Genomic DNA, 27921 nt, shown 5'->3' on the forward strand with positions numbered 1-27921 from the left:
CTACTGGGGTCCTCGCTTGCTCCCGTCGTTTCTCTCAATTCCGCACTTCCTTTCATTGCATTGCTTCCTTAAACCTAGCAGGAGGTGGGGAGTGCAGTGGAGGAGGGCTAGAGGTGGAGAGAAAAGGCCCATTGAAGATAACCATTTTTTTTTTTTTTTTTTTTTTTTTTTTTTGCCTTTTCAGATCACCTGCCCCTTTCTGAGTTCCCTGGACAAATTCACATCAGCAACTAAGACGTAGGCATCTTTTTTTTTTTTTTTTTTTTTTTTCCCCCACGCCGGGACCTACGGCAGTATTTGTACTTAGTAGGCCTGCCATAAATGTTGAAAGAATTCACTGTTTCTTTGGGGGCACGGTGCTTAGAGTTAGTGGGTAGCCTCAGAAATCAGCTGACCTCTGACTTGTGATGTTTTGTTGAAGTCAGTTGATAGATGAATGGTTTTTACAGACATTTTGGAAGGAAGGAAATCAATGGAGACTTGTTGAAAATGTTTTCTTGGACCAAGTCATATGTACGAAGTTAAAATGCTGTGATTTTTAGAATTTGGGGGATTTTCAACCCTTCTGCAGCTCTTCCTTTACATTCTGCTTTCTTTTTAAAGTTTTACTTTCTGCGGTGAGAGGTCAAGGTCTTATACAGTCAATCTCTTTATTTTCTAAGTTGATTTATTTATTTTGGAGAGAGACAGAGCAAGAAAGGGAGCATGAGCAGGGGAGGGGCAGAGAAAGAGGGGGAGAGAGAGAATCCCAAGCAGGCTCCGTGCTGTCAGCACAGAGCCTGATGAGGGATCCGAACTCATGAACCAGGAGATCCTAACCTGAGCCCGAAACCAAGAGTGGGTCGCTTCATGAACTGAGCCTCCCAGGTGCCCCTGAAGTTAATCTCTTCTACCCAATTTGAGGCAGTAGCTAAGTAATTTATCTTTTGCTTTCCTGCTGTGTCATAGTTTAACCCTTGATTCACTCCTGCATTGTGTCTCCTGCATCATTGAACTGCAGTTGTTCTTTACAGTAACATTTGTTTTTAAATGCCATAAGAGCTTTAGAAACAGGAGAGAAATGTTATAGTTGTGAAGTTGTGAGACTGCAGTCAGTCAGCATATATTAAATGCATGTTCTAGTGAGCACCAGTTGTGTAACCCATAGACTAGTCCCTAGAGGAATGTCCCACTTTCATTGACTATAAAGTAGTGAAAATATATAATCAATAAGTTAATAACCATGAAAGTAATTTGAAAGGTTATAACTGCTAATCAAATTTAGAGCATATTTATTAGCATCATTATTAAGAGGCCTCAGAGGGATACAAATAAGACCTGTTCTTATCCTCTGGGAACTTACAATCTAGTTGAGCATAAGTAATGTGAGCATAAATTGGTAGAAAGAGCTACTATGCAATATTCAGTGTCTGGCATATTGAAGACATTCAGTAAACAGTTGCCTCACATATTAACTTGCAGTCATGTCATTCTTCTAACAGGGATAATGATACTGATAAGAAATTAAGGAAGGAATAATTAGGAAAACAGTCATGGCGGAAATGAATTTGTCCTTTTTGTGTCACGTAGGGAGATGGGTGTATGCAAGCCGTTTGCGTTTGTGGGGGTAAAGGTGGCATAAATGGAGAAGAAGAAAGATATTTGGTGAGATGGAGTTTGGTGGTAATTTGTAGGAAACCTTAAAGACCATGCAGAGGAGTTTGTATTTGGTAACAGAAGTGATACAGACCTATTGTGGCCCTATGAGCAGAGAGTGGCTTTATTAAAGTTGAGAGTTATATTTAGGATGATTCTAGCCAGCAACCCAGGATAGGGAAAATTGAGGGAGAACGAGTAGGAGAAAAGAGTTTAATGCAGTTCTGGAATGGGATATTACTAGAGAGACAGAGTTATGGCTAGGCCCTTCCTCCCCAATTTTTATACAATGGAAATTACAGTGAAATGATAAAGTCAGTAATGAGCCTTGAATGGAACAAGAGCCACAGTACCCCTGAAATCATTCTTACCCCTTTATTCTTCATTGTTGGTGGCACTAGGAGATATTAGGTGTTGACTGATGGCAACTAATATCACGGTGCCTTCATCACCAATTAAGCTCAAGATATCTTTCTTACAGCATATTTACTCATTATTCAGCTGTGGTGGTTCTCGACTGTCTCAGTTGGGTGTGATTTTGACACCCCCCACCCCACCCCCGGCACATTTGGCAATGTCTGAAGACATTTTTAGTTTTAACAACTAGGGGGCCACTACTGGCATGGGTAACTAGAAACCAGGGATAGATACTGCTAAACCCCTTACGAAGCATGGGAGAGCCCCCCCCCCACCCCCCCAGCAATGAATTATCTGGTCCAAAGTGTCAATAGGGCTGATGTTGAGAAACCGTCCGTTATGGGAATGAAGCATGAGCTCTAACTCTGGAAAGCTACACAATGAGTCCCAGAACCTAACTTCTATTACGTAACAATTTCAGATGACAAAATATGTTATTTGTTTAGTGAGTCAAATGTGCCTCTGAAAATGGCAGTGCTTCTGTCTAGCCCCGAAGCCTTAGAAATAGGAAAATCAGAAGGGTACCTGCTTGGATTTTTTACTTTTTATAAAACGGAGTTAGAAATCTTCCTCAAGGATTTGTCATCTAAATGTTATTTATTAAATTGATAAAATGTGCCTTTGGAGTTGCTTAGCAACTTATGGAAAGCTTGCTTTTTAGAAGTTCATTTGTTTGTTTAAAACTAGGGTAGGTTGCATATTATTAGCTACATTACATAAATCAACAAAGAAATGTACACTGAAAATGGAATAAGATGTTTCAACACATTTTCTGCTCTCCGTGTCTGGCAATTAAAACACTCTAATTGTCTGGTAGAATTGCGTGAAGTATTTGACAAACATTATTTATGTATGAAACTTCAACATAATATTGAGTATGTAAGGGAACCAAAGGGGAAAAATTAAGCAGGTTTGTCATAAAGTATGTGTTTATCGTAACCTTTCTTCTTCAAAAATCTTATCTACTAAGTACTTTTATCAGACACTAATTATACTCTTTCAGAAAAGAATTTCTCCAACACCCTTCAGTGCCTGCACCCTTTAATCATATCTCATTACATCTACCTAATCCATATCTTTTTCACATTGCCAGGGCTCATTAACAGTTTTAAAAGCCAATCTTGGACATTATTATTCCTTGTAATCGAGATGAAAATAATGCCAATAATATTTTATTTCTAAAATATAATGGATCATTTAAAATTTGTTCTGAAGCCATTTCTTCTTTAAATATTAATGAGAAATTAACTTTCAAACATGCATTAAGCTAGCAGGAATGGTGAGATGTGTCTGAAAACCCTGAAGCACCTTTTCGAAGGAGAAGTTATTTTTATAAGCTGTTTTAACAGTGGATCATCAGTCACTTTGAAGGGAAGTGATCCTTGATTAACAGTTGGCTGATATTGTGCTTCCACAGATGTGTAACAGCAATACAGGTGCCACCTATGAAACAGGACAGGTAATTCACGAGATCTGAGCACCTTCTTTTGCTGATTGAAAATATAAAAGTTTGAATGGGCTTTCATTTTTGTGTATTGCCCCATTTAATTGTAGACAAGACAAACCAAATGCCCCAAATTGTGAACTATACGTGGGTACCATGTTTCCCATACATTTAAAGAAAAGATTGTATGGCTGGTTCTTTATTCTTTTTGATATCCCCTTTTTAGAAAAGGGAACCTGAGAGGCAACTGGGTGGTTCAGTTGGTTAAGTGTCTGACTCTTGATCTTGGCCCAGGTCATGATCTCACAGTTCATGCTTGGAGTCTGCTTAGGATCCTCTCTCTTCCCCTCTCTGCCCCTCCCCACTTGTAACCACATGCATTCTCTGTCTTTCATTCAAAATACATAAATACACTTAAAAAAAAGGAAAGGAAACCATGGATCAGATTTGCAGTTACTTGATTAAAGTAGAGCCTCTTGATAATGACTTTTTAGTCAAATCCCGCCCCTTGGAGTATAGCTACATAGGACTAACACATTATTCTAAAAAATGAAAGTTTCCTCCATGGTTATAATTGAGTTTGAGATTCTTTCTTGAAGATAATTGTTGAGAGTCTTAGGAAAAGCTTCATGGTCCATTGTTTATTATGCATATACTATTAAGTCATAGTATTTGAAAAAGAAACACAAAGCTAAAGTCATTGTTCCCCCAAACCCAGCTTTTGTACAAGCACCTCAAGGTGCTATTCAGTAGTAATGGAGATGTAATAAAGCTTTCATTTTTTTTTCATTCATTAGTTCTGCCAGACTGTAATTAGCTCTTATTTTGGGTGTTTTATTAGATTTTTATTTTCTTCAGCTTTTTCTTTGGAATGTCTATATATATTTTTTTTCTTTTAGAGTTTTATGTTCTGATTTCTGTCCACTGATATGGTTCAGTTTGCTGTTGACTATAGGAAACTGTTAAGAAGAATCAAGTGAAACCATGATAGTTGGTGAGTTTTTTATGCTGTGTCTTATCTTATACAGTTGCTAAAAATAGAGTAAGATAATTGGAATTTTAGGATCTGCCACATTTTTTTGAAAAATTATTCTTGGCATTTTTGGCATTTTTTTTCTTTCAAATTCTTTAAATTTCTTTGTTCATAATTTTTGGGGAGGGTAATTTTGCATATGCTCAATTATACACAACAATTTTTCATATGTTCTCTTTTTTTTTTTTGTTTTTACTTTACCAAAATAGTTTAGAGTATTCAGATCTTACCAAACTTTTACAATGACACCACAGACGACGCTTACTTTAATGGAATTCCCCTCATTTTATTATCAATTCTAGTAAAAATAAAATTTGGTAAATGTAACAACATTCGATACCGCCACAACACTTATACAAATTAGAAGTCTGGTATTAATATCGTTTAAAGTTGTTTTTGCTTTTGTAACTTCATTTTTATATTTGTCTATTTATCTCTTACTATGAAGAAGTTTTGCCTTTTCTGTATTGATCACTTATTTTCTTGTCCTCTTCATGTTGTTTTTTTCAGAGGTTTCTCATTGGTCAGTACCATGGAGGTTGACAGTCTGATAGCCCCCTACACATCAAAGCATATCTACTCATCCGTGTGCTGTTGTCAATCCGAGGTTTCCAAATATGTGTTCTCCAACTCAAAGAAAAGTAGCTGGATCCAGGCATCTCCAGAGAAAGCTGCTTCAGCATTTTTCTTGGTTTTTGTTTTTGGAATACCTCTTTCTACAGGAGTCTCCAGACTCTAAAGTAATAGAATAGTTCCTAAGTCCATCCGGCTCTTTCCCATGTCTGAATTCTTGACCCTTTTTCCCACCCCCTGGCTCACAGATAAAAAAGAAACAACAGTAAAGGAATAAAAATTGTTCGTTTCTGTGTGACTGAATCATTCTAGTCTTGCAGCACCCTGGTGGGTTAATCAACTTTGCTATTGCCTTTACTATCTCCCACATACTTGTTTGTGGGAAAGTGCTCTTCTTGGCATTTGCCTCTTTGGAAAAAAGAACTCCAGGACGGTGGCACTAGACTTTGCTCTTGAAGTGCATGGCGTGGTGGCAGCATGAAGCCTGAACAAGCTTAGTTTTTCACTGATGGGGAGCAACTGGCATAGCACCACCTTTCCCTGCCATTGTATGGCAGCTTTGATGAATTCTGGGCCATACTTCCTTCCAGAATAACAGTTCTAGCTTAGCATGGGGTTTGGTACCATCATAAAGAGAAACACAGTGCCTCCTGTAGGAGGAGTTTGGAGAGCTGTACCCCAGCAATCAAGATGTGTGTTAAGATGATTAACTGAATCCTGTGGATACATTGCTTCTACACCAAGTGAAAAAAAAAAAAAAAAAAAAGAACAGCTGCTATTACTTATCCTCATAATTTCTCATCAATAGGAAGGAGTTTTCAGTGTGCATTATCTCATCCTGGAATGAATTCTTTCAATTCTTGTCATTAAAAAAAAATTATAGACAATTATGAGAGAGGTATTGGCAAAAAAAAAAATTGAAATAAAGGACGCAAGATGAGGTTGCCTTTGGATGGTTGCATTTCAAGATCAACACAAAATAGATCAGTTCGAGGATGTGCAAAATTCTCTTAAAAGTACACATAAATTCCTGTGCAGCAGGGTTTGACATAAACTAATTGAAGGTATTGACATATCCACAGGAAGAATTTTAGCCATGAAATCAGATAACAGAGAAGTCAGAAGCAATATGGGCAAAGCCTACCCAGATATGGTTCAGAGATGAGGGACTGGTGCTTAATTCCATTGAGCTTCAGTCCCAAAGACCAGGCCACTCATACTGTGAATGAATATCAGGCTATTTATACTTGATGCTATTAAACATTCTATCCACAAAAATATTTTCATTCTTGAATCCATGTTTTTCAAGCAATATTACGATTATTATTTAGCTTCCAAAGTATCTCTGCTCCAAGGATATATATTAATCACATTAATTTCATATATATCATTGATAATGGCAGTTTAACTTTAGGTGAGTAATTACTATATCCCAGGCCTTCAGTGAAGTTTTTTTTTTTAATTTAAATTATTCATCATAAATGAATAATTTGATTTATGGGTCAAAACAGTAATGATTACTGTGCCTCTACCTTTAATAGATGGATTTTTTTTAGCATGTTGATCAAATCAGGGTATAAGATTTTCACTATGAGGGGCAGATCCAGGATTACAATATTTTGGCTAAAGTCAACTCTGTTGGCCTTTTCTGCGATGTACAAAATGAATATACAACTATATGATTCTGTTTGTGGGTAGGAAAGTAGTTGAAGGAAATTATCATTGCTCAAACAGTAGTTTTTTTGAAATCAAATATTACCCTGAACGCAATACTGTATGTTAATAGGGTAGCCCTGGAGTCAAAAAGAACTTTTGAATGCTGGCTTCACCAGTGGTTAGCCATGAGATCATCTTAACTTTCACCGACATCAGTTGCCTCTATAAAATGAGTATATTATCAAAATTCCTTCATAGGGTTACTTTGAAATTAAATGAGATAATTCATATAAAATGCTAAGCACTATGTTCAGTATGGTATGAAATGAATGGCAGCTAATGCTTTAAGCATTTATCACTAATATTAATACTATACTAAGCTGATATAAATTCAGCATATGACTGGGGAAGTAAGAGTTTGGCAGGGACTGACTGCAGAGTACTTGAGATCATATACATTGACCCTTGAACAATGCAGGGGTCAGGGGCACCAACCCCACCCAGTGCAGTCGGAAATCTGCGTGTAACTTTTGACTCCCCTAACACTTGACTAAATACCCTACTGTTGACGGGGTGGATGCCTTACTGATAACATAGTCAGTTAACACATGTTTTATATGTTATATGTGTTATATATACTCTATTCTTATAATAAGTAAGCTAGAGAAAAAATATTAAGAAAATCATAAGGAAGAGAAAATACATTTATAGATAGCACTGTACTGTATTTATAAAAAAAAAAAACCCACATAGAAGTGGACCTGTGTAGTTCAAATCTGTGTTGTTCGAGGGTGAACTGTAGTTTCTAAAAACTATTCCTAATCTAATATTTACATCCAATACAATTGCCATCTTTTCCCTCCTCCAAAGTACCAAATTTTATTTTGTCCCCTGTAATTCTTATTATTCATAATATATGAGAAACAGATAAATTAATGAGTAACTTTCTAGCCTTTCCCAAGTTGCAGTGGCTTAATACTATAAAGATTTATTATTCCTTTGGGGCGCCTAGGTGCCTCAGTCATTTAAGCATCTGACTGTTGATCTCTGCTCGGGTCTTGATTTCAACGTTATGTGTTCAAGTGCCACGTTGGGCTCCACGCTTAAAAAAATATATATATTACTCCTTTATGTCACATTCTAGTGTGGGTCAGAAAGATAGTGGGGGTGGGTCTTTGTTCCATCCAGTCACTCAGGGACCCAGTGGTGGCTCTCCCGTCTTCTTCCAGAGGCGTGGAGTCCTCCACTGGACACGCTGTACTAGATAGGGCAGGAAGAAAGCTTGTTGAGGATTTTGCACAATAATACCTTACCACTGGCCCAAAGTCAGTCACATGGCCCAAGCTAATTGCAAGGGAGGTTTGGGAATGTAATTTAGTTGCGCATTAAGGAAGAATATAAATGGGTTTGCTGAACATTCACCATTATCTCTGCTTTACCAACCATCCAAACACTTCCACCAACAAAACTAAGTCTTATGATTCTTCTCTAACTTTTCATTAATTAAAGATGGTAAGGAACTTTTGCTTACAAAGTTTATTTGCACATAATTTTATAGAGCAAAATATCTCATATTAGAAAGACTTTATCAACAAGGATTGGAATCTCGGAAGGCTTTCTATACCTTTTGCTAAGTTTTTTGTTCTATAGGAATTCTCTGGGTAACCTCGTGGAACATTTCTCCTACTTCATTTCTACTTAAAGCTCATATATGTGAAAGAGATTATATCCTCAAATGAGCATTTTCCTTGCTTTTATCATCTTGTGTCATTATCTCAACGTTCTTTTATTATAGTTGTTATTGAGAGCATACTTTCAGATTTAGCATGGAGATTAACTGTAAAATAAGTAAATAGCAAATTGTTTTGTTAGAATGAAGTGTAAAAGTCAATGCTTTTAAGAGTTCTTTTTCATTGTTAACTGCTAATTCTCAGCGACTACAATACTCCAAAAAGTACAGATTGACAACCTTACATTTAAGAATTTTTTTTCTATGAAGAGTTGCTGTGACAGTAAACTTTACACATAGTACAAGCTTTGCTATGATACTTCAAAATATGACTTCTTCTAAAGTTTCACTTTACTGATGAAAGAATTCCTTATGTTAAAACCTATGTAGCACACAGATTCCCAGGCACTCTCCAAAAGACAGACTTTTAATGTTTTCTTGATGGTGCTTATTCTTCATGGCAAAAGAAAGAGAGTCAAACTCCGTATTTATTTTACACTTTATCCGACAAATCACAAATGACAGCAACTAGCACTCAACACTCACATTTTAGTAATACTAATAATCTGTTGGAGACTGGCTGTGTATATTAAATGATTTCATTGCCACTAAGTATTAATACGATTTTGAAGGTATAAATATTTTAATTACTTTCTCATAATTAATATGTAATTGGTCTTATGTTTTGATATTTTTGATATTTTATTAGAAATCAAAATAAAAACTTACAGAAAAGAAGTCAAACTATCCCTTATTATTCTTGTTTAATCAAAAGATATTTTTGTGACACTCATTTAGGTACATTCTTAAGTGGCCATTTTATTTTTAAAAAACTTTCTTTTTATCTTTTTAAACATTTTTTTTAAATAACTGTATTTTTTTAAGTGTATTTATTTTTGAGAGCTAGTGAGAGCAGAGGAGGGGCGGGGAGAGAGGGAGACAGAGGATCTGAAGTGGGCTCTGTGCTGACAGCAGAGAGCCTGGTGTGGGACTCGAACTCAGAACCAGGAGCCCATGACCTGAGCTGAAGTTAGCTGATTAACTGACTGAGCCACTTAGGCACCCCTTAAAGATTTTATTTTATTTATTTTTAAGAAGGCTCCATGCCCAATGTGGGACTCAGATTCAAGACGCTGAGATCAAGAGAGGCATGCTCGACTGACTGAGCTAGCCAGGTGCCCTTAAATGGCCATTTTAGTAATTAAGTGGAGTTTAATAATGTCCAAGACTCAAACGTCAAAGACTGACATTCGTTGGATGATTATATATTTTTGCACAAACTTCTGTTTTTAATGGTTATTACATTAATTAGTAATTCTTACATGAAATATTTATTGTTTTTGAATTGCTTTTTTATTTATTTTATTTATTTTTTTTTTTTAATTTTTTTTTTCAACGTTTATTTATTTTGGGGACAGAGAGAGACAGAGCATGAACGGGGGAGGGGCAGAGAGAGAGGGAGACACAGAATCGGAAACAGGCTCCAGGCTCCGAGCCACCAGCCCAGAGCCCGACGCGGGGCTCGAACTCCCGGACCGCGAGATCGTGACCTGGCTGAAGTCGGACGCTTAACCGACTGCGCCACCCAGGCGCCCCATTGAATTGCTTTTTTAATGCATTCTAATTCTATAATTTTTCATATAATTACCTGTTTGAAAATTAAGAGGTTGTAGAATTGAAAATAACATCATAATTTTTGTTTCTATGATACCCTAAGCAACTTTAGCCTTTATTAAAGAAATGTAGAAAAACTAATACCCATAACTACATTAGTTCTCTGGAAAAGCATATTTTTTAATTGAACAATTCTGTGAGAGAAAATGTTTGAAAATATACATTAAAAAAGAAGAAAATGGCATTTTTCTTATTTTATTCAGTAGAAATAAGTTATTAAGTGTGGAGTTCTATAAGAACTATGATTAAATATTTTAGATGTTATGCATTATAAATTCAGTTGTCTTGCATTATGCATCATTGTATACAGCCTTTTATTAATTATATTGTTTGTATTATGTAAATAATTTGCTTTATATTTTAAAATAATGATTGTTGAAGATGAGGAAGCATTTACTGAGAAAATAATTTCAGTTATTTTAACCTTTATACAAGCATTCTAAAACTTTAATTTCATTTACTCTAGTAAATATGAACCTCTAGACAAGTTTCTAAGTTTCAGCGTACTTGGACATAGAAGTTATTGAATATTCATTTAAGAAATTATCACCTTGAATGCTGCATATTCTTTATGAGATTTCATATAATATATTAAGGATTGAAAAGGTTTAAGTGCTCTAGACTTGAAACTATTTTGTTCCTTTTGTTTCAAAACTTGAACTGTTATTTAAAAATTCTACATTTGCATCACCAAACTTTTACATTGTAGACCACAGACATTTGAGCTTAAGATTTTATGCACATTTGACAAAAATAACTTTAGTCCTATAGTAGTTAAGCACAAATTGTTCAGCATTTGCAGTGGTAACATAAACGCTAATTATAGTTTATTGCCAAACCATTTAAGATTTTATGTACATGGACTTCAAGACATTTTTTTCCAAAACAGTTGTTACATTTCCCCTGTTTCCTGCATGGTGGATTTTGAATTTAGCATCTGACATGTTTTCTCAACTACTGGTTTATAATGAAAACATGTAGGTACTCGAGGGAATGTGTTAAAAGCAAAAATTCTATGATCCTTGAAAGGTAAGTGACAGCGCTGAGATTGTCACATCTGGATCAGAAATGTCTCATCTGTTTATCTATCTAAACAAACACAAATAAGATAATTAAGATCCTAACAAAGCATGTTTTGAAAAACAACTTATGGCTTTGATTAGGTCAGAACCCAGTGATTTTTTTAAATTTTTCTTTGTTCCCACATGTGAGTCAAAATGGATTGACCTTCAACAATGAGTGCTTTTGAAGGATTACAGCAAATCTATTATTTCATATTTTGAAATTTGACAGTAAAATTAATTCTTGGCTTTCAACCATCATATATTTATATATATACATATATATATAATATACTTAAATATACATATTTATATACCTATACACACAAACACATGCATACGCACATATATAATCATGTACATTATAGTATGCCTAATTATTCAGCTAAATTTACCTCACCATACTTTCACTCTTATTAGAATAGAGCTAATATATTTCAGAGTTGCAAACCTGTGGCTGTGAAAAATCAGTCACACACAAAAGGAAAATGAATCCCTCAGAAAATCACAATTGTTTACATTTAAAATAAGTTTTTAGCGTCATAGTAAGCTGTTACTTGACTTTTAAATTTAGCTTTGTATGTACATTATTAAGTTAAAGAAGAAATTTTAATGTAAGCTAATATGTTCTAAATTGTATTCATTTTAACTCTTAAAAAGACCTATTTTGATATTCCTAAGACAGGAAATTAAAATATTTTGTTTATATTCCGATCAATTTTGAATTAATATAATCATACTCTCTTGTTCAGGTAGTAGTAAAGTAGTTGTTTAATTAAACATGTCATTTGTTTACACTGTAGTGTTTCAGAAATGCTAGTTCAAAAGATAGGATAAGGACTTCTATCAAACATTTCAATCTGACAAGTAAATTACATTTCTTCCACCATAAATAGGTAAGCAGAAAACCATAGCAGTGATGAAAAGACATATTCTTCTTACTCAGAGATATGATATGCAGTCTACAAAATAGGAGCTTTTCCAAACTTCAAGATTAAAACAAAACCTCAGCTTTTACTATTTAAAATATTATAAATTTATTCAAATACTTTTAGCATTTTAAATGTTATATTAAAATTGTCATTCCTTTTATTAGCCAACTCAAAAGGCAAAAAAAATAGCGGATGGATTTTGATGGGAAACTCTGGATAAAATGAAATCCATGAATTATTGGACACATATGAAGAATGAGAAGCCTCAGTCAATGCCATCTCAAGTGAAAACATTCACAATGTCCCCCATTTGCCAAAGCAGGCTGGAAAGAATTGTTTACATTTTTTACAATTTATATTTTGTTAAGTAGCCTTTGTTGTAATTTCTCCTTTGCCTAGAATGTTTGTTGTTATAGCAATTACCATTGCTTTCACTATAGTAAAAGGCATCCTCCTAACTTTTAGTTAAACTTATGAAGTGAAAAAAAAGTCAATAAAAATTATGTATGCAAAGTAAAAATTTTATACAATGCTTAATTTGTAAAGAAATTTGGATAATTTTGTCCAGCCTTATGGAACTAGAGGACAGGTTTTATATTTTGGTTATCTTTTGTATAACTAGAGTATAATGACTGTTTTTGAGAAAATATTTCTGGTTTTTATTTTCTCATTGAAATGAAAACATTATATGGGAAAACTAAAATATTGCTAATAGTTATGAATGAATACGTAGGTCATCAGAACAAGGAAAATTGATAGTACTGTTACAAAACATAAACAATCTGATTTTCTGTTCTTTATTCAAAGTTCGGTTATCATGAACTTTTTAACTACGTTTTCAAAATTACTGAAATATTGTCTCTTTATGAATTCAAGGCAAATGTAAACAGACATTTCTTCATTTTCTAATTGAATCTCTACATCCTTCTGTTGGGTTTTTAGAATTATTGTGATAGGAATATTGATATTAACCAATATTTATTGAGTGATTATTATGTACAAGACACTTTACATATGTTTACTATTTGGATACATTTAGTCATCTCTCCATACACACACACACACACACACACACATTGTTATGCCCACAATATAGTTAAATTTTATTGAATAGATTAAAATTGTATATGAAAGAGAAATTAGGAACCAGTCTTTTACAATTAAGTTAACAAAAAGGGATGTTAACATGTGGTAAAACCAATCTGGTACTATTTTATGTTGGCAGTTATGTTTTTTTCTCTCCTCGGTGAACCACAAAGAAAGAAGATGGGTATGATTTTTACAGGGGTGAAATAGGTTGTCTGTCAGTTGGATTTAGGCGACAGTCTGTCTGCAAGCCGTAAGATGATCTGCAGAGCGCCAGAGGAAAGCAGGCAGGATTCCTGGCTTGCAAGAATAGATATTGATCTACCTTAGCCACCTAAACAATGCCTCACCTGTTTGCCTTGTCCATACCTTATTTTACGCAGTCTAATGCTTGTTTTGTTTGACTTTTCTTTTATTTCTCTGGATCTGAGCTTTGATACACTTTGGGGAGTACATAAACACAGTGTTGTACTTGAACATCACCATACTTCTGAGTCCTCTGGTGGTTTAGGACCACCCCTCCCTCTTGAATAGCTCTGTTATTGAAAATTATGAACCAGAGCTAAATTACGAGGCCTCATACAGAAGAGGTTGATCCACAGCCTAGTGTCCAATAACACTGAACGTGAGATGCTACTAATTACTGCCCTATGGACCTCGTTTAAAATTTCTTAAATTTCAGCTTGTAAAAGGCTTTATTATTATTAATTCTTTTTTTCCTCAACAGATAGTTGAAAGATAAGCCACTACAGTATTTAGAATTCTATCCATTTTTTGGAGCACAACTATGTTACTCTGTACTGCCTCAAGCACTAATGAAATACAAAACTACATTCAGCTTCCCAGTAAACTATAATATAAATATTTTACCAGCACTTATTATTAGTTTGCCATTTCCTGCTGACAGCTATTCCAACTTTGCCAGCAGGCACTGGATCTCACAATTGTATTATGTTTTGAACAAATAGCGACAAACAAAAATTCTCACAAAATAAATGAACAAGATTTCCTGGGAAAAAAAAACCTCTTCCAATGTTAAATGAATATTTCTTTCAAACTCTGACATGTAATATTATTTAATTTGCATATTGCACATTTCACTTTTTACTGGAAAACAATTAAGTTAACGAGGAATTAAATAATGTGCACTCAGGGATAATTTAATATTACTTGTTTGATTTTAAGAGTTTTTTTTTTTTGAACTTTTTTGCTGTTCTAGAGAAGCCCACATCCTAATGCTTATACTGACAATGGAGCACTCTGGTTTTCAAATGATACAGTGTAAAGACCAGCAGAGAATGGAGTCATCTTTTTGAGAACCACAAAATGAAAAGGTTCATGTAAAACTTTGTGACTTTTCTGTGCTGTCCAGGAAGACCATAAAACTTAGCAACTAATGAAATATGAAAATGCTTAAAATATATCTTGGCTTTAAACTGGAATAACTTTCTACTAATGCTGCTTCTATCAGTGATAATCAGTAACCAGCAAATACATCCACTCCCTCGCCCTACCCTTGCTTCATTACAGCTCACTAGGATAAAGCACCACCTTTGTTAAGTCAAACCCTTCAGTTATGCAAGCTTCACCCACTTAACTGAATGTGGCTGGAGAAAAAAAACCAAAACAAAACATGAAACAATGCTGACTGATCTCACCCTAAGTTTGGGATCACTTTTCTTTTAAAATTTTTTTTTTCTTAATGCTTATTTATTTTTCTGAGAGAGACACAGTACAAGTGGAGGAGGGGGCAGAGAGAGTGGAAGGGAGGGACAGAATCCAAAGCAGGTTCCAGGTTCCAAGCTGTCAGCACAGGGCCTGGCGCGAGACTTGAACTTTCGGACTGGCAGATCATGACCTGGAGCTTGAACTCACCGCCTGGGAGATCATGACCCGAGCCAAAGTCAGATGCTTAACCAATTGCGCCACCCAAGCGCCCCTGGGATTGCTTTCCTCAAGCAGGTCTTTAATTCTGTGCAGCACTCGTACTACATTTGCCTACTTCATTCATAAGATGCAGATGATGGTTTTACATCTTTTCTCCTCAGATCTCCAGCATGTCTTTCCTCATCGTCATCCTAAACTGCTGTCCATAATTTTTACCCCACTAAGAATGGAGCAAACAGCTCATTTCCATGAGCTCCTACTTCTGCATCTACTGACCTAACTACATTTGACTGTATTTGTGCAAATATACTTGAACTTTTTATTACCATACACCTTGAAAAAGCCTAGCCCACTCTACTTGGGTACCAGATCGCATCCTTCTGTTCCCTACCCTATAACGTGAATCTAGCAATTCTCTCTGCGCTTCCTTGGACCCGCACATACTTCCCTCCATACCCGATGGTTCACACCAGTACACACACATGTTATTTCTTGCGCTTCTAAATAAACTCACTCTTGCCTCCGTTTCACTTTCTGTCTCATCCTCTTTACAATCTTTCCTCTTCTCTCATTCCTTTTAAAACAAAATTCCTTGAAAAAGAGTTTCCATATGCAGTTTCCAACTTCTCTCTCCCATTCTTTCTTTAAACCTAAACAGACTGTTGGCGTCAGAACTTCCCTGAAACGGCTTTGATCAAGTCGCCGGGAATTCCACGTGGCTAAATCAAATGGCCAATTCCCAGGCTTCATCTAACTTAAACTCTCATTAACATTTGACAAAATCGATCACCATCTCCTTCTTACCACATTGGGCTTTATTTGGCTTCCAAACTTACCATGTTGTTTTGCTTTATGTTTGTTTTGTTTTCCCACTTCTGGATGTTCTGTTAGGCGGTTTCACCAGAGTGAGGAGGCCTAAAGCAGATGCTGACCACACCCTCCCGCTTTAACAGCCACACCTTCAGAGCCACCTCTAAGAGCCAAGACACCAGGAGAGGCCTAGGCACCGAGCTGGCTCAAAAGCCGCAAGGGGACTTCTAAGAGCTGAGCATGCATCTAAAAGGTGCAGCTTGCCCTTAAGGCCACAGCCAAAGCTCATTCGAAACTCATAAATATACAACACACGCAAAAATACAGTTATAGCACAATGCATCATGGGTAGGCACATGCGCTGAAGCCAAACTGTTAGGTAACCACCAGCTGTCAATCAAAAATGTCAATCATGGCCTAATTTACATATGCAGAAAGCGGGCGCAAAAAGATGCAGCTAGTGCTTCTCTCCTCCATTCCCTCTGTTGTTCTGGCAGGAGCCTGGTTTCAGTCTGGAAAGTGTACTGTACTTACACGTAAGATACTCTAACCCCTGTCTCCTTGTTCTTGTCTCGGGTCTCCAAATCTTTAGCATCTGGGACAAGACTCTGGCAGCCCAGTAACAGTTCCATCTCAGATTTGTTGTTATTTCCTCCCAGTTTTCCTGACTTGTAAACATCGCGGTGCCTCTGGGCTCAGAACTCACATCAATTCTTTTTTTGATCTTTAGTAATTACTTCGTTGAACTCATCCATCTCAAGGCTTTAATTGCCATTGATATGCTGGTTTAATATACAGATCTATGTTTGATATAACAATACAAAAACGTACAAATATATCATATAAAATATATTTGTATGTAAAATATATAAATACATTGTATATAGACCTATAAACATATTATATATAAATTGGCATAGGGGCGCCTGGGTGGCTCAGTTGGTTAAGTGTCAGACTTCAGCTCAGGTCATGATCTCACAGTTGTGGGTTGGAGCCCTACGTCAGGCTCTGTGCTGACAGCTCAGAGCCTGGAACCTGCTTCTGTTTCTGTGCCTCCCTCTCTCTCTGCCCACCCCCTCTCATGCTGTCTTTCTCTCTCTCAAAAATAAATAAACATTAAAAAATTAAAAAAAATTAAAAAAACCCAAATCGCATATAGATACAAGTGATTCAGATTTCTTTTGTGAATTACGTTATTTACAGCTACCCACAAGATACGTCCACTTGGATTGCAAATATACATCTTAAGTTTAACATGTCCAAACATGGTCTTTTCCCATAACCTCACCCACTCTTTTCCTGTTCAGGGAAAGGCAACTCCATTCTACTAATTACACGAAATAAAATTCCTTAGCCTAGCCTTTGGCTGTTACCTCTCTTTCACATACGACATTCAATCTGTCAGTAATTTATGTAGGTGCTATTCTCAGAATGTATCCAAAGTCATCCATTCCTTGCCACCCTCACTGGCACAACTTGGGTCCAATCCATTCATCATATCTCACCTGGATTATTACAACTCTCTTCTGCCTCTGCTTCTGCCCTTGTCTCTCATTGATTGCACTCAACCAGTAGCCAGGAAATGTTCAACTCTAACTCAGGCAATCTCATTTTTCTGTTCAACTTCCTACTGTTTTACTATTTTAGTCAGACTAAAAGCCAAAATCCTTGCAAAGATTATAAGGCCTTGCATGACCTGTGCTCTTCCTTATCCTTCTGACTTCATAATCACTTCCTCTCTTCCTCAAGCACTCTGACCTCTCTAGCCTACTAGCTGTTCCTCAAAGGTATCAAAATTGCTCCTGTCACAGGACCTTTGCATTTCCTGTTTCCTTTGCTGGGAAAGCTTTCCCTGCCTCCACCGTACACACATACAAAAAATGTGTTATATGGCACATCTATGACCCACCTCCTTAACACAGATTTCAATGAGTCCTTCCCAGACTATATTACCAAAAATTTGATCCTTCTCCCATGATTCCCATGACTTCTCCCTGCTTTGTTTTTCTCCTTACCATTTAGCTAACATACTATATATTTTACTTATGTAACTTGTTTATTGTCCATCTTTCCCACTAGAATGCAAGTTCCACCATGTCAGGGATTTTGTCTTCTTCATCTTATTTTGTCTATGATAAATCTCCAATGCTTAAAACATGCCCTGAGATAAGGTTGATGAGTAGTATCTGTTTAATGAATGAATGAATGATTTAGGGAAGGCTGTGTAAAGAAAATATTTTCTTAAATTTTAATTTTTTGTAATTATTTATAAATTGTATGATGTCTGACGAATTGAGGAAACAATTAATACTGTATGTTTATTCTCTGAGTCTTCTGATCTGACCTGCCAACTCTGTCATTGCAACTGTTAATTTCAAAGGCTCTGCTATCAGGCATACGATAGTTTAATCTTCTATCTCTTAGATGTCCCACTTGAAAAAGAATGCTATTTATAAAATTCATTATGCATGAATGAGAGTAACTTAAAGTTACCTATTCTGGAATTTAAAAAATTACAATCAGAAGGAATGTGTGATGATCTCCTTCCCTTCTGGTTCTTTGTATCGACTTTTCCTTTGGCCCAATATGTTTTTACTCCTTCTTCAACTTTTCAATTTCTGTTCTTGAAGTCTCAGCTTAGATGTCACTTTCTTGATAAAATCTTCTCTTAATCACTTCCATCTCTGTAAATGGGGTTAAGGGCCATACTTACTTTCCTCTATCATGACACCACACATTGGTGAAAATGTTTATTTTTCAGTCTCTTATAATAAACAGACTTCAAACGAATTAAAGGCAGGGTGCTTGTCTTATTTTGTTATGCATATATCTCACAAAACTCAATGCCTAAAATATGAACAAACATTTACCAATGGTCTAGTATTCTAGGTACTTCTGCCCTCTAGAGATAGGACATAATCAGTTCCAGTGAGACTCCTGAGAGTATGAAACAGGTGCTGTGTCTGTTTTGTTCATGTTTGCATTTTGTGTCTGTGCATTATAAGTATTTAATACATGGTATTGAAAGCTATTCTATGTAGTGAAATTAATAACGAATATAGGCACGGATATACATATCATTGCTTCGTTTTTTAAAATGTTTTTTTTTAATTTTTAAAAGTTTATTTATTTATTTATTTATTTTGAGAGAGAGAGAATACAAGCAGGGAAAGAGCAGAGGGAGAGAAAAATAATCCTAAGCAGGCTCCACACAGCCCTCAGTGCGATGCAGGGCTCAAACTCACAGGGCTGGAACTCATGGGGCTTGAACTCATGGGGCTCTAACTCATGGGGCTCGACCTCACAAACTGAACTGTGAGATCGTGACTTGAGTCAAAACAAGAACTGGACGCTTAACTGAGTCACTCAGGCACCCCAACATATCATTGCTTTCTACTGCCTGTTTTGGTCTTCAAGAATCATCACCTGATAAATGCACTCTGTTAACACAGAAGAAGCATATCACACTGACCTAGGTTTTGGGTAGTTTCCTTTACAAAAATCTTTATCTTTTTAGATTCTTGTTTTCTTTTAAAAACTTGAGAATATCTTTCATGACAAAGTTGTGTTCCTCTAGGACATTTTGAAGAAGATCTTTTTCCCAAAAGTCAATTTGCAGAAGGCTGATTTGGAGTTTGTTTCTTTTAACTCTTCAGTGTTAGCAGTCAAGTTTTTGTTTTGTCATCATAATAGCATTTTAAGTAATGTCCAATTGCTTTTATGTCAGCTTCCTATTTGCATATGTAGACTAAGGGGCAGAAAGTGGAGGATACCGAGTAGAGAGTGTGGAGAAACTGAGGAGCACTCAAACTTCATATTTCACCAGCTTCATATTATTTGCATGATACAAAAACAAGCATATTACTCAAATACAAGAACTGGATTGGCTCTTGTTCTAGTCTCAAGTGCAAGATAATTGCCAAGTGAATCAAAATTCCTCCCCACCCCCAACAATCACTTTCCATATCTCTATCCTAAAAATATAATAAATTTTATTGAAAGAATATTCTGACCCACTGATTGAAAATATCTGTAAATCACATATATATAATAAAGGACGTGTGTCTGCAATATGTAAAAAGCTCTTACGATTCAACAATAAAAAGTAACTCAATTTAAAGATAGACAAAATATTTGAATAGATGCTTCTCTAAAGGAGTATTCGAAAGGCCAATGATCCTCTGGAAAGATGCCCAACAACATTAGTCACTAGGGAAATGCAAATCAAAACCACTATGAGATACCACTTCACACCTATGAAGGTGGCTCAAATACAAAAGGTGGACAATAACAAGTGTGGATGAACGTGAGGAGAAATCGGGACTCTGATATGTTGCTGGGGGAATGGTAAAATGGTACAGTCACTTTGTAAAACAATTTGGCAACTCTGTAAAATGTGACCTTTGTCTCTTTCCTGAGTTTGATTCCCTAGCTGTGGATTGCTAGAGGCTACTTCCTTGAGGCACTGTCCTGGAGTTGGTGAAAAGCAGTTCCTTCAATAGCTTCCTGAGAAAGACCAACTAGAAGGTAAGTTATTTGAGACATGACCTGGAAAGACTATACTCTGTTCTCACACTTGATTGATAGGCTGGTAGGAAATAAGTTTTTCTCAGTATTTTTGTTATTTTCCCCTCGTTTTCCACTTTCTATTCAGTGATGCTATTGAGCTGTTGAATCCTATTTATGACTTTGTTTGTTTACTTGTTTATACTACAAAATATAATTAATTCTCCTCATTCCTTTCAGGCAGGTCTACTTATTCCAAGTGAAGTGGAACAAATTCTACAATGATGGAGAATGTAGGATAGTTTAAAATCCAATTTAGTCGTCTAGACAATGTATATTGCTCAATGGATTTGTCCAATACATTTAATTCGACTTTTCTAATTTTTGCTAGCTTTATTGGAATTTCTTTTGATACACCTTAGATGACATCTTAATTCCACTTAGAATGGTGGTCAGATGGCAACACATGGTGGGGTATCATTAACTAAAATGAAATCCTTTTCTGTAAAACATGTTTAATTTCTTTAAAGTTCTGACAAAGTCATTCTATGGAGAAAAAAAAAAAGCTTTCAACTGCCAAAGTGATCAGGGAACAGGAGATTAGAGCAAACACTAAAAAGGGAAGATAATTTGTGAACTGACAACCCATTTATTTATATTTACCAGATAATTACTTCACCTCCTGCAACACTTTGATTATGAAATAAAGGATGGAGGAAATTAAGTGGATTAATTCAGTCAACAAAAGTGTCAGTTTTTATTTAAATTGTTTCCAGAGATTTTCAGTCAGGTGGGTAGGTGAAAAGATACTCTCTATCCTTCTGCCCTGGGAGGATGTCAGAATCTCAGCAATGGCAGTTGAGAATATAGGGCTGCGTTCGGAAGGGGAGAAGGGATGTGCGTATATTTTGTAAGAGTCCCTAGGGGATTCAGATATACCTCCATGCTGGTTTAACCAGTGCAAGCTTGTATTTCCACTTTACAGTAGCCACTTCACTCAGTCTCTCAATTGCCTTTTATCTACCTAATCCTGCTATTACTTCCCCCTTCTCTCCATTTTCGGAAGGGAAACGAATTGTGATAAAGTGAGACATTTTGTGGTGAAGAGGATACAGTTTTACTACCTTTAAAACATTTCAAAAAGCAATACAATTAGCTAAGCACTTATGTTTTATTAGTAATAGCAAGCAAAATTAATAAGTAAATTCAACTAAAAATGATTATGTGTCAGAGTGTATAGTTTTTACATTGACATTTCACATAATCTGACTTTGCTTAGAAGAGAAATCACTCGGCTGTTAAAATTACTTTTAAAGAGCTGTCAAAATTGGAAAACCTGCTGTCAAAAATATGATGAGAAAAGTTTAAAAATGGTAAAGTATGTTGACTTAGATAAAAAATATTACCTTCATGAAGGAAAACTTGAATATTTATCATGATCTTCAAAAGGGATGACTTTTTCTCCCTGAAACTGGACATCTTTGTTTTAAAAATTATATCTTGACAAGTGAAGGATACCATGTATATTGTACCACAATGAGAACACGTCTGGGTGATAGAAAATGTTAAAATATTAATGCTATCTATGATTCTTCTTACTATTATTCATTTTGCCTCATTTTTAACTGAAGAGAACTTTTAACCCTTGTCCTGATTTTCAGCTTCTTGGAGTTCTTACACATGTATTGACCAAACAAACACATTTTAACTAATAGCAGAAGAGTGCAAATATATGTTTTCTGAAAAGCATGGTGATATTTTTATATTTTTATTCTGCCTATTCCAATTATAAGAAAAAATATTATCTCCCGTAGGTCAGATGCTCATTATGCACCACTGAGAGTTTGAAGTACAAATGGTTAATTTTGAGACTTCACATTAATCTTTCAGTTAAAGATTGATCCTTCTGTCCCTATCATAATATAATTCAAAACACATAAATTTGTTTGAGGGCCTTGGAACTGAGGAAAGATAGATTAGTAAAACCAAGCCTCTTTTAAACTCTTTCCATTTTACTTTGAGTGAAATCTGTCAGTAATGTAAACCTCAAGGAGTTGAACTTCTCTTTGAACTAGTCACTAGGATTCTCCAGAATATGTTAAACATTTGATTATCCATTCTTTATAAAAATGATTAAGGGCTTGTATTTAGGTGAATAAAATATATGAATATGAAATAAAACACAAGTTTTCCCCTTATTTTTGTGCCTACATAAATAATATAAGACTTAGAGTTGGTAGGCTGAGTAACTGTTTTGTCCACTTCTTACTGTTATGTGACCTTAGGTTTGCCTGTTTCTCCATATGTAAAATAAAAAATTGTAGCTATCCCCCTCTGACACATTCACAAAAGTCTTACGAGGATTAGTATACAAATGATTGAAAAGCGCTTTGTAGATATAAATGTTTGAGCAGCTCTGTTGTATAAAGAAGAAAAATAAAGATACAACTCTAACAGAGGGAATTATCTGAGCTAGAATTGCAGAAGAAAAAAAATTTCCCTGCAGAAAGAATTACTCAGTACAATTGTCCATGATGAGCAAAGAATATCATTTTATGGTAGTTACTATTTTATTGTTAAGTGAAATAATTTAGGGCTGGCTAGTAGATATCCTAATATTTACATAATCTTTTATTGTCTCTAGATGTAATCATCAAAATTTTAAAAAATTGAATTTCACACACTGCATATATATATATTCTAAAACATACAAGCTTAACCAATAAAGATACTTACAAACATTGCAATGCATGATAGAAGTGTAATTTCATAGCATCAACTTGAAATGCCAGAATAATTTTACGAGATGTCAACTATATAGAAAATTAAGTGTGAGGCTTGCAAATTTACACATATTTGAATCTGAATATATAAAACTTATTGTGCTTAGAATAATGTTGATATACCCTTATTATACATGTGCATAAGAAACTATAAATTTAGAACTCTAACCGGTAATCCAAAATAGAGTATGTGTACATTGAAGAAAAGTTTGTGTTGCTATGGGAACTTTGGCTTTGTTTACATTATATTGCAAACTATATTATGTGCCTTGGTTCACCTTAATGACTACCTTCATATATTGCTAATTATACTATTTTCCCTCATTCATTCTGATGATTAACTCCTTAAGGTTAATACTGCTCATCTTTATTGAGTTAGTTCATATTTTTCTCGAATACAGAAATACGAACTTACATTTACCTTCATTTGTGAAAATTGCATTATGCATGTCACCATCACCTGTTCATTACATTAAGTAAAAGGAGTTTTAGCTTTTATGAAATTTGCAAAATTACATTTATGAAAATTATAAGCTTGACCTTGTTTGCCTATAGATACAACATGTGCCAAATTGTAGAAAATAAATTTGTGAACATTTTCTGTTTTGAATATAAAAATGTATAATTTCCTGGAACGCCTAGGTGGTTCAGTCGGTTAAGCGTCCGACTTTGGCTCAGGTCATGCTCTTGCAGTTCGTGAGTTCGAGCCCCATGTTCGACTCTGCGCTGATGGCTCAGAGCCTGGAGCCTGCTTCGGATTCTGTGTCTCCCTCTCGCTCTCTACCCCTCCCCAGCTCACACTCAAAAATAAATAAACATTAAAAAAATTTTTTTAAACGTATAATTTATAATTTCCTTATTGAGAATTTCTTCTAACATTTTAAAAGAGGAAATCTAGGCCATTAAAAAAAAAGTTCACATTTTCAATGTATAGGCAAAGACATGATGAAATATTCATTATGTGTATGCAGAATTCCTGCTGAGTTAGTAGGACTATATAGAGCTAGTTAGTAATGAATGTGTTAAATCATAAATATACCTATAGAGCCGATATTGAATCTCAAGGGTTTGGTTACCTTTCCACATTTTCCAATTAAAAAACTTGAATTTCAGAAAAATTTTAGAATGAAACTATGTATGGATTATTTCAATTCTGATAAACTGGGGTTGCTATCTTTATCCAGAAATGGTCCCTGGGTTTCTATCATGTGCTAGATGTGTGCTGGACGTGGGTGTTCATGGTAATATAGGTAAGCTTTCATAAGGTTAGAAATATGCAAGAAGCAATTACAATATAGTCTTTCAGATCCTGTATTTTATAAAGCTGTTGCAAAATCCCTTGGGATTTTTTGGGGGGCCTTTAGTAGCATATTTATTTGAGATGTTACATGAGGTAGTCCCTGAGCTACAAGAGGTAAAAGAACATTCTCTTATTACAAGTTGATAAAAGTAAAAGGTAAAACATTTTTCACAACAGCATGAACCACATACTCAGAAAGAGATATGGGTTTGCTATAAATAACCTCATTCCCAGTCCCCTATGGCTACTTTTTTAACTTTATACAGATAATGAATTAAGTTAAAATGCACTATTATATACACACTTACATATATAGCATATAATATAAAATATAAAATGCACTATAATTTTGGTAAATTTCAGGACCAGTATTCTTAGTACCCCATAATATACATTTTATCATTTATTTTATTATTTTTTTAAAAAATTGTTTATTCATTTATTTTGAGGGAGAGAGAGAGGGAGAGGAGAAAGAGAGCACATTCAAGGGGAGGGCAGCAGATAGGAGAGAGAGAAACCTGAGTGGACCCCATACTGTCAGTGCAGAGCCTGACCCAGGGTTTGATCTTAAGAACCTGAGCTGAAATCAAGAGTTGGTCACTTAACTGAGTGCACATCTTCATTTTAATATCCAAAAGAAGGAAGACTTGCAAGTAGACATTTCAAATAAAACCACAGCTACAAAGTTCTACTTTTTTTTTTTTTTTAAGTAGGCTTCATGCCCAGTGGGGAGCCCACTGCAGGGCTTGAGCTCATGACTTTGAGATCAAGACCTGAGGTGAGATCAAGAATCGAATGCCTAACTGACTGAGCCACCCAGGCATCCCTACAAAATTTGACTCTTGATAGCATTTACCCTTTGGGGAAGTCCTTTAATCTTCAAAGGATAAAAGCAGAGAATAGAATTATATACGCTGAAGGGGTTCAGAACAAGTCTCCCCAAAATGCGCCACTTTGGCATGTGGATTATTTTGAGCTAAAGGCAATCAAGACCCAAAAACTCAAGAAAACTTTTTCCTTCTCCCTTAAACTACCCCCAAAAATATTTATATAAGGGGTCTGGCCCAGAGAAAGATCTATTACCAAGGGATAACATATCTAAATGACCTATCCGTATGGCAGGACAGACATCTAATTATTACATATCTGCTCTTCTTATTCTGTGAATCATCCTCCTACCGTTTGAAGCCCCCAGCCTCTATCTCATCCCTTTACTCAAGATGGCATATAAGCCTCAACCACCTGACTTGTTCTCAGTCTCAAATTTTTCTGGGATCTCCATTTGTATGTAATTAAATTTGTTTTTCTCCCATTAATCTCTTTTATGTTAATTTGATTATTAGACCAGCCAAAAAGATAGAATGGTAGAAGAAAAAATTTTTTGTCCCCAACAACACAGAAATCCATAATGTAAAGGCCATAAAAATTTGTAGCACAGGGGCGCTTGGCTGGCTCAGTCGGTAGAGCATATGACTCTTATGGTCTCATATGGTCTCACGGTTGTAGGTTTGAGCCCCATGTTGCATGCAGAGATTAGTCAAAAATAAAATCTTAAAAAAAAACCGAGGTTTGCAGCACAGTGAGAAGGTGTCTCTGTTCCTTCTCATTGTATAGAAAGTATGTGAATTGTGTTGCCCAACTCTTGTCACGTTCTGTTCTGTTCCTCAAATACAGAGAAGCTATGCTTCCAACTGGAGTATCTGCAGAGTTACAGACTGTCAAAGGGAACAAGTCAGCAGCAAAATCTTTGAAATTGTCCAAGTGGGACTCCAGTTGTCTTTAAGGATGTAGAGGCAGATGAGTCCTTAACTGTTGATGTTGTAGTGATAGATTCTGGTGTGGAAAGTAACTTTTGGTGGCTTACATGGATAATCCGATGAAAATGTGATATCCAGAAAAACCACACCACCTTCACACACAGAGGCTGGTGGACCAAGTATAGTTAACTTCCACTCATAAATGTCTGCTTTAGGACCAGCATGGCAGTTGGGAGGAGAAACATGGATGACTTCAGTTAGCTCCTTCTGAAGTCTTTGACACAACTGGTGGGTAATTTAGCAGCGGTTTTCCTAGACAGTTCGGTGTTTTTGTGTTTTGTTTTGTCTTGTTTTGTTTTGTTTTTCCTGCTGGGTGACACAAGATATTCCTTCTTGCTGTCCTTCAGGCTCTGGAACAGCTAGATCTCTCTGATATGCCTCTGAACTACCATTGCCAGTGCAGGGGCTCTCATCATTGGATCGTTGCCTATCACTGGACATCTTGGTGAAGTTATTCCTTGGAAAATTCGACTGCTCATCTGGCCTGTTCATACAGTCCTACAGTGTGGGATGAGGAGAGGGGGAAGAAAAAAAAACCTTCCTTAAAGAAATACAGGCAGCTGGGAGTGGGGGTTGAGGGAATAGAAAAAAAAAAAAAAAAAAAAGAAGCCAAGGAGATTTGGGCTGGGGAGTGTGGCAAATTGAAAGGAGGGGGATTGTGTCCCCTAGGAATTTTTTAAAGGATAATTATTTTTTTTTAAGGGCATGGCCATTGATGATGTTTGCAGGCAGGCTGGTTTAGGTCAAGAAGCAGGGATTTGTGGAGATAAGTTTACATACGATACCGGAGTGATGGATATACAACATTTTGCCTTTGTCAAAACCCATAAGACTTTTTATAGCACCAGAATGAATTTTATTGTGTGCAAATAAAAAAGCAATTTAGAAGATTGGGAGAGCTCAGAATGTAAGACATACTGTCACACAGGAATCTGACTATATGACATTAACAAAACAACCTCACTGCAGGGATAGGGAGAAAAGGTTCTGGCCTAAGTAAATTTGGGAATGAGTGGATTCTGTAAGACCAAAGGCAAGGAACTGCACATAAGCAAATATAACTTCAGTTAATATTTGTTTTCCATAAAGGTATGAGCTCAAGTACACTCTGAAGCCACTATGCAAGTACACTATGAGGGCTGCAAAGTAACAAATTTCCAACTCCATCACTATCTGTATTTGTGGTGTCATCTTACTGTAATGGAGATAACTTTCTTCCTGTCTGCCTGTCTCTACTTTTTCTTCCTTCCTTCCTTCCTTCCTTCCTTCCTTCCTTCTTTTTCTATCATCTTCTCTCTCTCTCTCTCTATCTATCATCTATCAATCTATCATCTATCTATTTAACATCTTTCATCAGTATGGACTTACAGATTCTATTCTAATCATTGGGTTATACTCCATTACTACGTTATTTATTTTGATTTTCAAATTGTTCCAAATTTGCCCAACCCGAGACCCTATAGCTTAGCTTCTGTGTCTTCTTGACATTTGTTCTTATCCTTTATTTATTTATTTTTTTGAATACTATCCCCCTTACACAATAAGATGTTCTAGACTCATTTTGTACTTTTCTTGACT

At 35.7% G+C, this 27921-nt stretch overlaps 1 pseudogene; it reads right to left on the reverse strand.

The window, feature by feature from the left end:
• On the reverse strand, window positions 1–26812 carry LOC125168102 (ubiquitin-conjugating enzyme E2 E3-like; annotated as a pseudogene).
• Window positions 26813–27921: the final 1109 nt, after the last annotated feature.

This window comes from Prionailurus viverrinus, chromosome B3 (assembly GCF_022837055.1).
Source record: "Prionailurus viverrinus isolate Anna chromosome B3, UM_Priviv_1.0, whole genome shotgun sequence".
NCBI lineage: Eukaryota > Metazoa > Chordata > Mammalia > Carnivora > Felidae > Prionailurus > Prionailurus viverrinus.